The following is a 16,028-nucleotide window of genomic DNA, read 5'->3' as shown; positions in this document are numbered from 1 at the left end:
ATGAAGTGCTTAGAACAGTATCTGGCACACAGAAAAAAACTTGAAATGGTAACTAATTTTATTCTTGCTGAATACTCACAAAAAATCTATTCATAGAAATTATATAAACCTGACTTTCACAAGTTCAGAATCTTCAAAGTAGGACTTACTAGGAAAACCAAACAAAACAAATTTTAATATCAATAAATACTAGTTTCTTCATAGTTTGGAAGTATAACTTAACAACTATCTAAATTTGGTTCATATTCTGATATCATAGTCAGATATTCATAGTTTATAGATAAGTGGTTTATGAAAAAATTCTGTGAACTTATCCCCTCACAAAATACTAAACCATTTATTTTTGTGTGTGACAATGGTACTTTCAAAGAATTTTAAAACCAAAAAAAAAAAAATTGTTTATCCCATCCATCCTCTCCCTGTTTTTGACTTTCTAGTTTTACAAATAAAGTGTTGTTAAGGTATTGGGCATGGATATTTTATGGAATAGAGACATAATTTTATGATGTTGAAATTACTGACAACATAAAATCTTATATGTGTTCATTCCCTCTCTCACATTCTTCTCAGATTATACATAAAAAAATTGGAATTTAGAACCATGTAGAATTCTCATATAATCTCTACTCAAATACAAGCAGCAGATGAAACTTTCCATTTCTATCCAAAATGCCACCACCGAGTAGAAATTGAAGGCACTTAGCAATGAACATGTTTTTACTACTGAGAAAAATTTCCACGTTATTGAAGCAACAATAGCAACAAGTTTCTAGTTAAGTTCACTTCAAATTTATGAATACCTCAGGTTTTAAAGAGTGGACTATTAAACTGTAGTTTTAACAGACAAGAACAAACTTGACTCCATATTGGATTTATTCCTTAACTCTAACCTTTGTGCTCTGTGGCCTATGCTTAGTCATGCTTGCTCTGCACCTTTTGTAAAAGAATGTTGCCTATAGCCTGAAATATACAAGATAGCCCCTTCTCAAGGCTCTGCTTCCAAGGCTTGACCTTTAAAGGTATAACACTTATTGTTCATATAGAGATAAAATTTTTCAGAACAGAGGGTAACATTTGTCTTGTTGGAGGTTTACAAGAACATCATGACCAGACCTAGGTGGACAGCTGCAAGAACAAAGAATTTTGACATTCCCTCCAAGATCTGGCTGGCACCAAGAAGTTGGCAACAAACTCTCCCCTTTTAGTATAGCAGAAGCCCGAATTTTAACTTCGCTAAAATGAGTCATTGAGATACCAGTCCACTATCTTCTCAGTCCACTGGTTTTCCAAATTAAGTTTCTATTCCTTGCCCTAACATCTCATCTCTTGGTTTATTGGCCTGTCACTTGGTGAACAACATGAGCTTGGAGTAGGTAACATAGTCATAAAGTTATTAAGATAATCCAGATTATAACAATTCAGATCACACTTTGACTTTTTACTATGAAGATGCAAATAGGAAAACTCTATGTTTAACAATGTCCCTAAAAAATAAAAATTCTTATCCTCATTATGCATTTAACTAAACTGATGATCAGAAAGATTTCATCATTTGTCCTTGGTCATACTTGTAGTCAATACCCCAATTCCTTCTGATGCTAAAACAAGGCTTGTCCTCCAGTGGCCCTTCTGCCCCCAGATTAGTGAGATGGAGTCAGCAGGGGAATGTTTTCAATGTGGTTTCTGGGAAGGTTCCTGCTCCAAATATTCTTTCACCAAATAATTAGGATGCTTGAAATTTCTCCAAAGTATATATATTTCTGTGAGTCTTAGGGGATTTTAATTCATTTAGAATCTCACAGTAAAATCCAAATGTACTTAAGGTTAAAGTGAACTTTATTATCTAACATTCTAAAAATTATTGATGAATGGCTGGCTAGAGCTACTGTGAAGTAGGAGAAAAAAATGCTGAATGGGCAAACAAGCAATAATGAAAATTTGTTACTTTTGCTGCTTAGAAATTACACCTTTTTGGTTGTTGTTTCTGCCTTTGCTATACAGCTTTTAAAACATGGAATTTAAGAAAAAAATATCTTGCTAAAGTGGAACGATTTGTAACATTCACATTTTAGAAGGGCAGTTGGATATTTCCTTTGATGGAGTGTCTTAAAGTGGTGGGAAGTAGGCCTTAGGAAACGTTCAATGGTAAACAGATGGCACTGGCCTGTAAAAACCACAGGGATCTGGAAATCTGTTCTATCCTTAACTCATGCACAAGCACATTAGTGCTCTGGTGAGTTACAGTAAAGGCTGAGATTATTTTGAAAGGAATAGTCTTGTTACAACTGTAGGGGTAATGTATATATATGAATATGTGTATTTGTGTGTATACTTCAGTGTGTGTTTGAAATATGAAAAGAAATGCTTTTATTTACAGATTTTCTGGATACACTGATGAAATACAAGGGGAGTGGAAACAATTATTTGGATGATTTTAGCTAAAGTGATACTTTTACTTCAAACGTATAGTTATTTCAAAGTAAAGAGGCAATTGCCTTAATCCCAAATTCTTTCATATGTAGACCTTCACAATACATGGACTCAATTAATTGCTTTTCAAGTAAATTATTAACCCCATGATGGATGGTGATGGAAACTTTCACCAGTAGCAAAACATTTTGAAAGAGAATCAGATTTTAAAACTGAACTCTTTTAATAATAATGATCTTGGGTTTTGGACTGAAAGAATTCCCAATTGATAGAATGTAATGAAAACATTCACAGATATGGCTGTTTTGAAAATGTATTGATTTAGTTAAAAATCATAACAATCATTTTTATTTTTATTTTGAAATACATTCAAACTCAGAAATATTGCAAGAATAAAACAAAGACTTTTTTTTTTACCCTTAACCATTTTCCATAAATCACTGTTTGATACTCCATCACCTATCAATACTTTAGCCTATAATTTCAGCAAAGAAACTATCCTACATAACCACAACCTAGTCATCAAAATCAGCAAATTAACACTGATATATGACTACTGTCAAATCCTCAGATCTCATTCAGGTTTCTTCACTTGCCCAATGTCCTGTATAGCAGAAGGACCATTCAAGGATCATGCATTCCATTTACTTGTTGTGTCTTTTTAATCCCCTCCAATCTGGAAGAGTAGCCTAGTCTTTCCTTGACTTTCATGACCTTGGAACATTTAAAGATTACAGAAAATATTTTGGGGTTTTGCCCCTACTCTCCCAATTTTTCTTCTGATTTTTTTTTGTTGTTGTTGTTATTAGACTCAGATTTTCCATTTTTGGCAAGAATTTCACAGAAAGTGTAATTTGTTCTCTCATTGCCCTATCAGAAGGTACTTGATCTCAATTTGTCCCATTACAGGTGATGTTAACTTTGATTACTCTAAAATTACTTTATTATAAAGTTATTCATTTTTCTTTGTTATTAACTTTTTTGTGTGTGGAGGGAGAGGAGAGTACTTTGAGATTGTAAATATTCCATTCTTCATTAAGTTTTAGCCCACAATTTTAGAACCTATTGATGTTTCTTGGATTAATCATTTGTTATTCCTGTGATTGCCAAATAGTAACTTTCAAACTCCACCATACCTTCTAAATGTATTAGCTGTTATTCTACTGTAAGAAAAAGTGTTCTCTTTTTTTCCTATTTTAAATTTTCCCTTTGAGTTGAAAAAGGTAGTGGTTTTTGTTTGTTTGTTTCATATTTTTTTCCTAAACCATGTGGTAGGTTGCTGTTATGAAGATAAGAAACTTGTTCTTAGTTGTAGCAGAATTCTCTGAGTCTCTGATGTATCTGCTGTTGCTCATTAACACATATGGGAATGACAAATCTTCTCAGAATATGGGGATAAGAATAATTCTATAAGGACACTGTGGTTTTTATTGTTAGTTCCATTGCTACATTTATCCACATTTTCCTTGTAAAAACACAAATCATACATATGTAGAGTAAAAATGTAAAGTATATTAGTTCTCTATACTGTATAACAAATTACTACACACTTAAAACAACTCATGTTTATTTCTCACAGTTTTGTGGGTCTGGAGTCCCACACAGTCTTGTTGGGCTCTATGATTCAGAGACTCACCAGGCTGCAATCCAGGTGTTGGCTGGGGCTGTGGTCTCATCAGAGGCTGGACTGCTGGGAAAGAATGTACAGCTCAGCTTCCTCAGTTTTCTGGCAGAATTAGATTAATGGCAGCTAGCTTATTCAAAGCCAGCATGAAGGAGGAGAGGGAGAAGGAAGGAGGAGGGAGAAGTGGAGAGAGGGAGAGTCTCTAGAGTAAGTCAGCTAGCAAAGAACTGTGTGTACTGTAAAATAATCACAGTAGTAACATCTCATCACCTTTGCTTTATTTTATTCATTAAAAGCAAGTCAGGGCTTCCCTGGTGGTGCAGTGTTAAGAATCTGCCTGACAATGCAGGGGACATGGGTTAGAGCCCTGGTTCGGGAAGATACCATATGTCGTGGAGCAACTAAACCCATGCCCCCCAAATACGGAGCCTGCACTCTAGAGCCCACGAGCCACAACTACTGAGGCCCATGCTCCTAGAGCCTGTGCTATGCAACAAGAGAAGCCACCACAGTGACAAGCCCGTGCACTGCAATGAAGAGTAGCCCCTGCTCACTGCAACTAGAGAAAGCCCATGTGCAGCAACGAAGACTCAATGCAGCCAAAAGTAAATTAAAAAAAAAATTCTTCTCTGTGAAAGACACTGTCAAGAGAATGAAAAGACAAGGCACGGACTGGGAGAAAATGTTTCCAAAAGACATAGTTGATAAAGAACCATGTCCAAAATATACAAAGAACTGTTAAAACTCAATAATAAGAAGACAACCCAATTTAAAAAATGGACACAAAACCTTAACAGACACTTCACCAAAGAAGATAGACAGAAGGCAAATATGCACATGAAAATGTGCATATATCATCATACACCATCATGTATATGCAAATTAAAAGAACTATTAGAATGGCTAAAATCCAGAATACTAAAAATATAAAATGCTGGTGAGGATGTGGAGCAACAGGAGTTCTCATTCATTGCAGATGGGAATGCAAAATGGTACAGTCACTTTGGAAGATTGTTTGGTGGTTTCTCATAATGTATTTTTACTATACAGCTGGATTAAATCTGCTAATTTTGTCACAGGATTTTCATAATTTATTTATAGGTGAGAGAGTCCTACATTTGATTGTGTGTGTATATGGGTGTGTCTATGTGAGGGACTGTGAACTCTGTTCTTATTTATTAATGGGACAACTTATTGTGAAGCTAATGAAGCTTGACTTTCAGAACTTCCCGTACATTAACATCTTCCAAATCCTTCTACCTAATTTTGTATTCAAAATAGCATATTCTTTATTTTTTTGAAAGAAGACCCACATAATTATATAAGCAACAGACCCCCAAAACTTGTATCATCCTTTGAGTTGAGCATATTAATATTTCTCAACTCAAAGAAACTCTCACCAACTGAGAGTGATATTGATTGAAACTGTGATATTGATTGTAACTCTAAGGACATGGAAGATGCCATCATGATGCTGCAGTGGTACCTCTTAACTCTAACACCCAGTACCTACTCACTCAACAGGGAGGACACAAAGCAAGAGTCAGCCATGAGATAGCAGTTTATGAGGTAGAGAGTGGTTGTGCCCTGGATAAAGTCTTGATCACTGGAAGATTCTTGTGTCTTGTCTTGATAGATCCTTTTCATTATCATAATGAATTATATCACAGTGTATTAAATTATAGAAGTTAATTATACTGCATAAACTCAATTTTTATTGATCATAGAAAATGAATTTTATATTTGACCAGTTTCCTGCCCTGTGCTGTAAATTCCACAATGGTTGGGACTTTACCTTTTTGTCCATGGTTCCTATTAAAATGTGAAACACATATTTAGTAATCAATCATTATTTGTTAAATACATGAGTGATCTTTGAATTAGGTTTTCCTAGAACAAATACTATTATTTGCTCAGGATACATTTTCTATACACAGCGAATTGTCAGACTCAGGAAAATTTCATTTCTTCCAAAGCTGATGAATGATTAGTTTTGCTGGTTAAAATCTGGATTAATTTGTTTAGATAAATAATGGCTATTTCAACTTATTTAAAAAATTATAGGCCCTATCTTACTGATGATCAAGTTATCACATATTACCAACTTTGATTCAGAGGTAGCAAGCAACCAAGCAAAGAAGTAATATTTTTTATTTTATTTTTATTATTATGTAAGTTTCAGGTGAACAACATTATAATTTGACATCTGTATACACTGTAAAGTGATCACCGCCACAAATCTAGTTGCCATCCTTCACCATACAGTTGACCCCCTTCATCCGTTTCACGCATCTTCCAACCCTCTGGCAACCACTAATCTATTCTCTGTTTCTATGAGTTTGTTTTTGTTTTATTTTGTTCATTTGATTTGTTTCTTTTTTTTTGGATTCCACTTATAATTGAAATCATATGGTATTTATTTTTCTGTCTGACTTATTTCACTTAGCATAACACCTTCAAGGTCCATCCATGCTGTCACAAATGGCAGGATTTCATTCTTTCTTTATGGTTGAGTTGTATTCCATTTTGTGTATACGTATTTATACACCACATCTTCTTTATCCATTCATCCATTGATGGACACTGAGGTTGCTCCTATATCTATCTTGACTATTGTAAATAATGCTGTAACAAACATAGGATATACCTATGCGTATACCTTTTGAATTAGTGTTTTCATGTTCTTCAGATAAATACCTAGATGAGGATTAGCTAGGACATATGGTACTTCTATTCTTACTTTCTGAGGACTCGTCATACTTTTTATCATGGCTGCACCAATTTATAGTCCCACCAACAGTGTACAATGGATTCCTTTTCTCCACATCCTCTCCAGCATTTGTTATGCAATTCTAACAAGCATGAGGTGATATCTCATTGTGGTTTTAATTTTCATTTCCCTAATAATTCGTGATGCTGAGCATCTTTTCATGTGCCTGTCAGCCATCTGTTTGTCTTCTTTGGAAAAATGTCTATTTAGGTCCTCTGTCCATTTTTTAATTGGATTGTTTGTTTTTTTGATATCAGGTTGTATGAGTTCTTTATATATTTTAGATTTTAACCCCTTGTGGGATACTGACTTGCCAGTACCTTCTCACATTCAGTAGGTTGCCTTTTTAGTTTGATCGTGGTTTTCTTCCCTACACAGGAGCTTTTTAGTTTGATGTAGTTCCATTTGTTTACTTTTGCCTTTGTTTCCCTTGTCTTTGGAGTCAGATCCTCAAAAATATTGCTAAGACTGATGTCAGTGAAGTTATTGCTTGTGTTTTCTTCAAGGAATTTTATGGTTTCAGGTCTTATATGTAAGTATTTAATCCATTTTGAGTTAATTTTTGTGCATGGTTTAAGAAAGTGGTCTAGTTCCATTCTTTTACATGTGGCTGTCCAGTTTTCCCAACACTATTTATTGAAGAGACTGTTCTTTCATCATTGTATGTTATTTGCTCCTTTGTCATAAATTAATTGTCCATATATGACTGGATTTATTTCTGGGTTTTTGGTTCTGTTCCATTGGTATCTGTGTCTGCTTTTGTGCCAGTATCATACTGTTTGAAATCAGAGAGAGTGATACCTCCAGTTATATTCTTCTTTCTGAAGATTTTTTTTAGCTCTTCAAGATCTTTTGTAGTTCCACATAAATTTTATAATTATTTATTCTAGTTCTGTGAAATATGCTATTGGTATTTTGATAGGGTTTCCATTGAATCTGTAGACTGCTTATCTCCATTTCTTTTAGTTCTTTTTCTGAGGTTTTATCTTGCTCTTTCAATTGAAATATATTCCCCTCTCTCATTTTACTTAAATCACCATGATTGTTTCTATGTATTTGGTATATCAGCTATCTCTCCCAATCTTGAAAGAGTGACCTTGTTTAGGGGCTCAAAGACACAAATTACCTGACCACCAGAGCAAGGTGCTCAAGGGGTATCCCCTATGTGGGCTGCATGTGCTTTCCTGAAGCTGTGACTTCCATGGGGTGGTGATGGGTAGGGCTGACCAAAGACTTGCTGTGAGGCACAGCTGCTGCCACAGGGCACTGGTGGGCAGGGCTATTGCTTGGTCAGCTATGAGGCCTGGCCAAGGTGCAGAGGTAGCCAACATTCTTGGTTGGGCACACTCACTAGTGCTAATAGGTTATATGGATAATTTCAAAACGTTGCCTGCCAGGTCAAATATTAGCAGGGTAGCATCAGATCACATAAATGGCTCCCACCAGTGACTCAGTCCCCAGGAAACATCCCAACTGGTTCCTACATCTCTGGCAGATGCTTCAAGATTAGTAAGTGGGTCCCCTTCACCTGTGGTCCATGTGCTTTTCACTCTGGTGTTTTTGCACTGGTTTTCATGTTGAGTGAGTCTATGCACAAGCCCTTTAAGAAAGAGTTTTTTGTTTGTTGAAGTTGTATAGTTTTCCTGGATGTATTCCCTGTTGGTTTTCCAAGGCAGATGTTTGAGGGGCCCAGCTCTCTGCCTCTCCTCCCTGTCTAGATGGTGTTCTTTTACTCTTTGTTGTGGAGGTTCTGTTTATCCAGTTTCCACATATCTTTCTGAAGGAATTATTCCATATGTAGATTTGTGGTGTCCATGAGAGGAGGTGAATTCAGGATCTTCCTACACTACCATCTTGAGCCCTCTTTCCAAGCACAACAGTTTTGGCATAAGAAAAAGAAATTTACAAAACCACTTGAATATAAAGTAACCCCAAAACATAAAAGATAATATATAATGCATGGCTCCAGAATAATGCCCACTTGGGTTTCAGTAAATTCTACTCTTGTCCAATTTATATATCTAAAACAAAAATACAAATGATATTGTTTAGCTTGAGTAATGTATTTTATTTTTATTAGAACACCTTTTTTTAGTTGAAAAAGGAAAAAAACAACGAATAAAAAATAGAGGAGTTTTAATTGCTAATAAAGGAATACCATCTGAAAATTACAGACAAGCTTTAGATGGGTTAGATGATTTGGTTCCTACCCCATAAAATGATGACTTTTTCCTTTTAACACAAGTCTTTGGCCTAACTACAAGTTTCTGCAATATAATCAAATGATGCTAGAGCTTTTCTTTAATGGCCCTGGCAGCATTCTGTTCATGAATTTCAGGGAGCATTTACTTTATTTTATTTTTTGTAATTTTAAAAAAATTATTTTTGCTGTGATGGTTGTTTGTTGCTGCACGAGGTCTTTCTCTAGTTGCAGTGAGTGGGGGCTACTCTTGGTTGCGGTGCAAGGGCTTCCCATTGTGGTGACTTCTCTTGTTGCAGAGCGCAGGCTCTAGGTGTGTGGGCTTCAGTAGCTGCAGCACGCGGCATCAGTAGTTGTGGCTCACGGGCTGTAGAGCACAGACTCAGTAGTTGTGGCATACGGGCTTTGTTGCTCTGTGACATGTGGGATCTTCCCAGACAAAGGATCGAACCTGTGTCCCATGCATTGGCAGGCACATTCTTAACCACTGCACCACCAGGGAAGTCCTATTGCACATTAAAGTAATAGTGGAATATACATTTATATATCTAAAACTGGGAAAATTACAAATCCAGCTAATATCAAATGGTGGGGTAGTTATGGAATCTGTCTGGATAAACTAGTAAAAACCTATGAAAATGAATAACACCAAAATCTTGTTGGCTAAAAACACAAAGGTTTATTTATAGCTCAGGACGCATGTGTATTACAGTGTCAACAGCAGTCCTCTGTTCACTACACTCAGAAACCTAGGCTGATAAGGCACAACAAATTAATCACTGTTGATCACCCTGCTAGTGGGAAAAGGAGAGCTCTCTGGGCAGAGAGTGGGGATGGTATGGATTTGGGATGGAGGAATGGGCTTTGCAAGGGCAAATAAATGACTTGGCACTTCTACCCATGTTTCATTGGCCAGAAGTATCCATCTGTCCCCAGCCACATGGAATTAAAGGAAGCTTCATGTATTTCTGGTGGAAGTGAAGATTGCTGTACCCATTTTTCAGAGCAACATTTTTCATTCTCTTCCCAATGTTAGTGACTTTTTTCTCCCTTTCAGACTGAAGACAAACATCTCTTAACTGCTCTCAGCTTAGGTTGCTATAGACTCTCAGCTCTGTGACCTGGACTATGATTCATTGCATTAGACCATCTTAAAAGTAAGAAAGGTATCCTTGTATTGGAACTACCAATACCATTAATGCAAGATATTTGGACCCTCCTAGATCTTAAAGAATGAAACTTGTTTCTTTTGCAGTTAACTTTCTTAAAGATGTGAGATTTTTTATTGTAAACAACAAAAAAAAATTAAAAAGAAGCACATCTTACATATAGATGTTTCTTAATAATACACAACAAGCAGTGATAATAAGCTACCTACTCTTGCTTTAAGATTGGATCTTCGTGTTCATCTGGGGCCACAGTCACCATGAAGCCAGAGAATTCAGTCTTGTCTAGCTTCTCTGTGTCCTTGTTGCTGTTTTTGGTACTTAATGGGTTCCTCCCCTTTCTCCTAATTTGTATGATTCCTATCCACTCTGTGGTTCATTTTCATTTCATCTCAGTGTGACTCTTAAAGCATGGTTTGCTTAAATTGCTTGTGGTGAAGAACAAAGCATAAAAGGAAAATTATTTCTAGCATGAATCTTCTCCATTCATATTACTGAGCAGTATTTGCTCTAAGTCTTAAGGATATAGTCCAAGGAAAAAATTCTGTCTGTGGCTGGTGGCCCTCAGATGCTCAGTGAGCCCTTGAAATACACTATTGTGGAGTCTGTTTCCTCTTGCTAGGAACTAATTCCTTTGGAATGTCTGATTGTCCCCTAGGCTGATAATTAAGTGTAAAAATTAGGCTTCGGGGAAGTCATGAAAATAAGAGTAAACAAGTTATTGACTTTTTCCTTAGTGTTCTGTACCTAGAAAAAGCATAGTTTATTTCCTTTAATATCTAAAATTTCTAGATCCTAAACTTTTCTATTCTCTTTTGACTGTTTCTTTCTAATTTGACTATAAGTCCATCAGAGCTGGAGACATTTAGTATTTGTTTTATACTACATATCTTATACCTAGAAGATATAAATATATGTTCATTGACTGAATAAATAAATTACTGTTCTGGTTTCAAAAAGAAAATGAAAATTCATTGGAGCTCTGTGTACTCAAGAACGTAAATAAGTAATAGACAGGGAAACTGGAATTTGGGAGACTAGAAACAATATCAAATAATGAATCAAGGAGTTGTTATTTCCAAGGACATATTGGCTATTTTTTTGGGGTTGACTTTTGTACCACCTCCCCAAATTTATATGCTGAAGTCCTAGCCTCCCGTATTTCAGAATGTTGCCTTATTTGGAAATCAGGCTGTTGCAGATGTAATTATTTTAAATGAGGTTTTATTGGAGTAGGGTGAATCCTGAATCCAATATGACTGATGACCTTATAAAAAGGAGAAATCTGAACAGTCAGGCACACAGGGAGCATTCCATGAGAGGATCGGAGATGTAGTACCACAAGTCAAGGAAGGCTAAAGATTAAAAACCACCAGAAGCTAAGAGTCATGGAGTACATTCTTCCTCACAGCTTTCAGAAGGAACCAATCTTGCTGACATATTGAGTTTTGACTTCTAGCCTCTGGAACAGTGTAGCAATGAATTTCTGGTGTTTAAGCTGTCTAGTTTGTGGTATTTGTTACAGCAGCCCTGGTAAAACAATACAGTCAGTCGCAGTCACCTTATTTTTTTTTAAGTTGATAGAAATGCTTAAGCCAAACTCAGTAGCTCAGGCAACATTTCCCCTTTATACTCTGATTCAACTAGTTAAAGAAAGAGACGCTCTTTTGACATATGCAATTAGAAAAATTTAAGTAATGGCTGGAATATTTACTACTGAGATACAAGGTGTGTGTGTGTGTGTGTGTGTGTGTGTGTGTGTGTAGGGGAGGGTTATGGAAGGGAAAGTGTTCCTAACTAAGAAAGCTGGGTGAGTTCATGAAATATTTCCATTTCGGAGGTACCAGTTGCCAGAACCTAACAGGTGTTACTCAAAGGTTTCACATGATGAGGTTATGGGTAACAAAACACGTTTTACCCGTGCCTTATCCACTGCACTAATTTTAAATTAAGAATCTTTAAATTCAGTGGGGATCCAGGGACATTCATACTTAATGTAAGACTAGGGGTCTGATAACCTTAAAAAATGGGAAAGCGTTCAGCTGCTGAATCTTGCCTGAAAGACAAAGGCTATGCCAACTGTTGGGAATACATATTCTCTTACCTTCATGCTTTTCAACATGGAGGGAATCATAAGATAGGACAGGGAACTAATCTCTCAAGAGACTTAGTCCAGCAGAAACACCATCCCCATGAACAAGTGAAGGATAAAGGGTGAACTAATTTTAATATGGTTTCTATAACAAATTTCTACAAAATTTACTTCTTCTGATACAGATGGGTCTTTGAAGCCATAAAACAATAAAGCACATATCAAATCTGAAGTGGTAGAGGAGGGAAGTTTTTAATAATTCGTTGAAAGAACTCCATTGATGGTCAGTTTTTATTCTCTTTGCTGAAGATTGGAAAAGCAGCAGTGACGCAAAGCTCAGCGTTTGAAATGAGGCAGAGAGTGGAAGCTGTTTACATGACTTTTTTTTTTTTTTTTGTACTGTTGCCTTCCCACATCCTACTCTGACTCTTTTTAAACTTCTTGTTGGCCATTCAGGACAAGGGAACATTTTTAAGGATGCGTTAACCTGTTATGGAGACAGCTGCCCTTTGGGGCTTGTGTGGGAAGGAATGCCTCAGCCACAAGCAATTCCTGTTGGCATTCGTACTAAGACAGCATCTAAGATCCTTCTACTCTTCAAAGTGTAGTAGAACATGTATTTTTAAAAAAGCATACTCATTCATGAATACTTTGGAATAACCCTCCACTTAACCATTTAGGGCAGGGAGTTTGTACTTCACAATGCAGCAGGAAGATAAGTATATTTGTGACCAATCTACATTTGTATTCATTTTCGTTGAAACAGATATGACATGACCACTTTAATTTTGTAACTATGTGCTGGCAGAACAATTCTTAAGTTATTAGCAAGATCTATGAAAAGAGTAAGGTAGAAAAAAATGATATATGTAGAATCAAGAGAGTAAACAACGTCAAAGGGAAAAACCACAGGAACACAGAATCACTGGCTTCAGTCATTGACCTGGAGAACAGACTGCCCACCCAAATGTATGGATTCATTTATTCTCCTTTTATGAAAATGTGTGAACTTTATTTTACTTTGTTAATTTAAACATTTGGAATTCTTTTTTTGTTTTTTCCCCTCCAGAGATAAAAAAATAAGTCAGTTATTCTGAAGAGTAACTATAAATGAGTTAATAACCATACATTTACACAGACTGAAATTTATTTCTGTCATTCTGTTTGTCTAAATAAATTTAAAAAAAAGGTATCCAAACCGAATGTTTCCTCTGCTGTTATTAGTCATCCAAATATTTGCGTTCTTGTTGAGTTAGGGCTTTCGTCTAAATAGCTTTCAATATGCTAAAATAAGTAACAAACTATTAAGTCCTGGTAGAGTTTTTTTTAATTACGAATGTTAATTTATCATGCAGTGGTATATGTTAATTAATAATTATTCAAATATATACTAATTGAAATGTTTTTTCAATAGTATCACATTTACTAAAGTATTGAGATAACAGTGCTGCCAAAAGTAAAAAAAAATCTCATTATTTTCTTACATTAAAAAAATAAGAGCTTTAAAGATTCTTTAAAATACAATACAAAATAAAACAAAATAAACTCTTTCAGTTACTGAAAAACATATAATTCTACATATATGGTAACATATAATGCTTTTCTGTATAATTTTACCAAGAGCCATTATTATAAATTCAGAGATGTGTTCTTTCATAAAATGTTTGGCCTTAAACTTTAAATTGAATAAAATTGAACTTTAAATAAAAATGTCACCTGAAAGGATGCCAGTCCTCAATCTATTGATATTACTACATTTTTACCCTAATATATTAATTGGTAAAATTTACAAAAATCTATACAAGGTTGAAGTTCCTGTTCAAAAACATGGACCAATTAAAATACTCAGGTGGTGGAGGGACCATACATTTGTAGGGAGGGAGGGTCTTCAGGCCTTCTGAAGAGGACTGCCCAGCTGCCATCCTCACATCTCTATCAATGTGTTTCATTTACCTGAACCGGTTCCCCCTAAATCAGCAGAGGAATGACCATAATTATCTGCCTTGGGACTAAAAGGCCAGTTTCATCATGACCTTTATCTCTGAGATGTCAACCATTTCTAATCTCCCTAAGGAGTGTGCACTACTATTCTATCACTATTCTGATTCCATCCCCCACTCCTTACTTCTATCTCTCTCACTCAGCATTACTTTTATCCTTCCATGGTCTTGTTGACATAGCCAAATTTCATATGTCCTCAACCTTTTTATAAGCGTTTTCTTCATCTTCTTGCTCTGAAACCTGGCTCATTGCTGATTCCATAACTTCTCCTCTTGTGGCATCAAATGGCAGCTGTATGGCTCCAACAAACTTAGTTTCATGGCCTTAGAGATGGAGTAGGTGTGCTCTTCGCTACTTTTGATTCTTTGAGACAATTCTTACTTCCTCCTTCCTAAATTCCCGCAGTTTAAATTTCAAGTCTTCAAACTAGAACACTATTTGCTTTTCCTTGGGCAAGCGTCTACTGATCCCAGGATAAACCCCCTTCATTCCTTGAAAATATTAGCCCCTAGGTAAATGTCACTCTCTCCAAAATACTCCTCTCATAATATTTGTGAAAAACAATATCTGTGTAGGCCTTTCCATAGATGGGTCTCTCTGTTTCTGAATTCCTTTCCAGTTATCTTGTCCTCCACTTACTTCAGCCACTGACTCTCATAGCCATGATTTTATTGTTAGCAACAACTGTAAATTTTCAATACTATCAGTTTCAAGTGTATCACATTTTGGCCCTCACTTCCTACCTTTCTAGCTCCTTCCATCCATTACCCTGACTCCAACAATCCTTTGACCCTATGTAGACTAACAAGCCATTCATTCTACTGCCTTTTCCTTGCCTCGTGTACCCTAATGTCAGAATGGCTACATGTTCTGGTTTGCGTAGAAGACTTTTGTTCAGATCTGTTATCTCAGCATAATAATTAAATGTGCTCTAGTTCAGACAATACAATATATGGTTACTCTATTTAGTGTTCTCACTTCCCTTCTTACTCAGCCTAAATTCTATAGTCAAATAAAAACATGACTTTGCATATACTTTTCAACTACCTTGTCCCTCTTTCTCATAATCAATACTTTAGCAAAATCCCAACCCTGGTTAAATCCAACTCTCTAAATACTTTATACCTGTACCTGCATCTCAATGTGGCTGGAATCAAACAGAGAACCATGCCATCTGATCTCATATTAAATTAATGATTCTTAATTTCAAAGTGCCCTTATTTCTGTCAAGTAATCATACTATATTACCCGGGCCCATTTATTCTTCCACTCTCCCAGATGATAATTTCATATCTTTTCTCTCCTTAAACTTCTAAATCTTCTTAACCCATCTTCACACTGAGCTGGTGATCTTCTATTTCACAGAGAAAAATGAACCAATCAGAAAAGAACTTCCACAAACATTTATACCCTAAGGGAACACCGAACCCTTCATCTGTGCACTAGACTGCACCCTTTGTCACCTACGGGATTCTTCTTTTTCTGTCACATCCCAGGCACAATCTACTTACAAACAGCATCAGCTTATCTTCAGAATAATCTTTCCATCTTTACTGCATCTACTCTGATCCAAGACATTGACATCTCTCAACTGGACAATTTTGAATCACTGCTCTTTTCTGCTCCAACACACATCTTCTAGACTTTTTGCAGCACAGCTGTTAAGAGATATTGTTAAGATATAAGTTACATCATACAATTCCTCTCTTCGAATCTTCCCAGTGGCTTCACATTTCATTCCAAAT

Source organism: Mesoplodon densirostris, chromosome 5 (assembly GCF_025265405.1).
Source record: "Mesoplodon densirostris isolate mMesDen1 chromosome 5, mMesDen1 primary haplotype, whole genome shotgun sequence".
Taxonomy (NCBI): Eukaryota; Metazoa; Chordata; class Mammalia; order Artiodactyla; family Ziphiidae; genus Mesoplodon; species Mesoplodon densirostris.
Note: the sequence above shows the minus strand (reverse complement) of the source record.